Source organism: Pseudophryne corroboree, chromosome 2 (assembly GCF_028390025.1).
Source record: "Pseudophryne corroboree isolate aPseCor3 chromosome 2, aPseCor3.hap2, whole genome shotgun sequence".
In the NCBI taxonomy this organism is placed as follows: Eukaryota; Metazoa; Chordata; class Amphibia; order Anura; family Myobatrachidae; genus Pseudophryne; species Pseudophryne corroboree.
In genome coordinates this window covers 685,629,359-685,632,309 of record NC_086445.1, presented here as the reverse complement: position 1 = coordinate 685,632,309, position 2,951 = coordinate 685,629,359, and the positions used below count along the sequence as shown (strand labels likewise).

The 2,951-nt window shown below is 43.3% G+C and overlaps 1 pseudogene; it reads right to left on the bottom strand.

The window, feature by feature from the left end:
• Positions 1–2,403: 2,403 nt before the first annotated feature.
• On the bottom strand, positions 2,404–2,554 carry LOC135052819 (U1 spliceosomal RNA; annotated as a pseudogene).
• Positions 2,555–2,951: the final 397 nt, after the last annotated feature.

Below are 2,951 nucleotides of genomic sequence, written 5' to 3'. Positions count from 1 at the left end.
ACATACTGAAAGGTGAAGTGGGGGAGCATTTCATATCTGCAATTACTGAACTGCTTTCCAGCCTAAAAAGAGTATATACCTCACGTTGGATATCTAAATTTACCTTCAATATAAGGACGATTTTGGTCTTTTTGTGTTTGCGCCATTTTGTGATATTTTTTATTGTATGTTCTGAATTAGACCAGTGAAGGGTCTTTTTTTCAGAAGGGCTGCACGGCAAGTGTGGCGCGATCATTAATTTATTTATTTTGTATTGTGTTGCGCTGCCTCCCTGCTCAGTTTGCAGTGCATTTTTGCACTTCTGCTATAATGAAAAGTGGGGCATTGGGGGGAAAGCTGAGAGAGGAGGGCCCAGTGCAATGGCCCATGTGCTCCGCTTAACCCAACTTTGAGTGTAGCTCCCATGCAGTTTACACAACATAAAGTACAGAATTTGGATGTTGTTTTTAACAAATAATAGTTCTACACGAAAGAAGCACAAACTGAAGAAATGTACATTTAATATACATATTACAATCATAAAATTTACTTTTCTGAATAGATTTGTTTAAACAACTAGCCCTAAATGGCCACTTGCACTGCTACAGTAACTGAGGCATAAAGTTTGACTCATTTCTTTCTGAAAGTTATTCAGATCTGAAGTGAATAAAGCTGTCTAGACGTGCACATGTAATGACTGACTGCTCTTCTCTCTCACAGAACCAATGCCAGGAAAATCAGCACACATGTCCACATGTGGTCATATGCATTATGTGATATTCATACATCATATCTGTATAGCTTGTAAATAACAGTAAAAACAATGTCACTATGCAACCAAAGTGGCTGCTTAGGGCCCGGCAGGTCCCTGGGATCCTGCCAACAGGGCTGAATCACTGGCATAACTATAGAAGGTGCAAGGGGTGTGCTTGCTATGGGGAGCAGCAGTTTAGGGAGCCGGCCGGCCCAGCAAGCAAACCACTGCACCATGCAGTTTTTTTTGTTTTGTTTTTTTGTTTTTCTTTATTAAAATACCAAGTGTTCCAAGCAGAGGCCGTGGGGAAGCTACCACCAGAATTGAGGCTTGAAATGCAACACACGCAGTGATTTGGAAGCCGCCACATGACTAAATTAGCTGACCGTCTTCCATCACAGTATCGCGTTCCTTACTGGTGCGCAAGTCGGTTTCGTGGTGTGATCCGTGAAGTAATCACCTGTTCACGTGAGAGCCGACGCTGCTGTGCCAACGCAGGCTGATGTGTGTGTGCACAAACCCCCTGTAGGCGGCAGCCGTGGGGTCCTGCACAGAGCATTGCCATCTTTCATGTGACCGAGGTCGGGAGTGACCATAGCGATGCTGGACAAGGAGGTGTACCCAGAGCAGATGAGCCATACCCCGGCTTCCAACAGGCAAAGTGGCCTCCCTGATCCCATCCCATTGGTGATCATCATCTTGAACTATGCGATGGACTGGCCAGTCTCAGCCTTCCACGGTGAGTACTGTGGCATGCTGAGACCGACACAATCTGCTCGATCTCCATCCGCTCTGTATCATACACTGGGGCATATCCAATTAGCCATGGAAATTTTTTGTCAGCGAAAAATCTGTTTTTTCTGCATTCCTGACAATTTTTTTTTCTCCCTATCCAATCTATACCTCGTTTTTTCCAGACAAAATATTTTCCTTTTTCACGCAAAAACATATAGGATCCGCCAGAAGTCGTGGACCTATGTATTTTTGCACCCGTGATCAGGGTAAAAAGCCATACTTATCAGGGATTTTGTTTTGGCAGCCTGTAGCAGGCAAAACAAAATACCCAATAAGTGCTGGTATCTGGGCTAATTGGATAGCCCCAGGTGAGGTAATTTAGCTGCGATAAATTACCGTGGCCAATACAATACCGGCCACTGACTGGGGGGTTGAGGTGGTGGTGCGGGAGTGGGGGGGGGGGGGGGGGGGCAGTGGCATAGACTGACTAGCTGCCCTACATTTACTAGGGGGGATTTGGCATACACTGACTGGAGGGCATTGTTTGAGGATGGGGGGTCTAAATCCTTCTCTGTCTCTTTGTATGGTGGCTCCATATTCTATGGTTACATTATAATAGAAATAGGATGACGGATGTCTGTACTCCCATTAAGACATGTGCCTTCATTTTATTAACCAATATATTCTTCAATTTCCCAATATAATTTCTAAAAAAAATTTAGTAATAAAGTGCTGGGAAATTCTTAATAGTTTGTCTTCCTTTATTTTGCAATATTTATTTATTCTTTCCCATTGATAGTGACCTTTATTTTACTGCTACAAAGTTTAAAGTACTTCTCAAAATTATTGAATGGGAGATTTGAGATACAAAGAATAGTTAGAGATGCATACATTTGTAAAATCCCCAAAGTTCTAGTCCAGCAAATGTTTTCAGTTTGAGGCACCCTTAGGTGCCATAAATTGTGCAGTCAAGTTTCTCGCATTTGGAGAAATCGCAGGGGTCAGCATCCCGAGAGTGCAAAGACTGAGCCTCGCCCTGGGAGAACCACCTTCGTGATCACTGTATCTCCCCTGCCAGGAAAGTATATTTTTTAGGCACCCCTAAGCCAAAATAATTACCAAGCAGTCCCATTTTTAAAGTAGTTCGGTCAAAATAATATGATAAGTATTTAATTCAGGACAGTTTGGGGGGGGCTCGTGCACTAAAGTCAGGGGCACCCCTATGATCTAATATTAAGAGCTACATAGTGTCACCATTTACAAAAAGAAACTGTGCTATTCTTACCCATTGCCCCCTCTCTCCAATTTCCCCCTCAGGCTCTCTCCTATTGCCCCTCTCTATCTCTCTCTATTGCCTCTCTCCATGGCCAATATTTACTAAGAATTCGAGTTTGTCCGATTTGTGTTTTATTTTCTAAGTCCCAATCCGGGAATTCACTAAGCACCAATCTCGGCAGTATTTGGACTCTTCGTAATGGTTTGA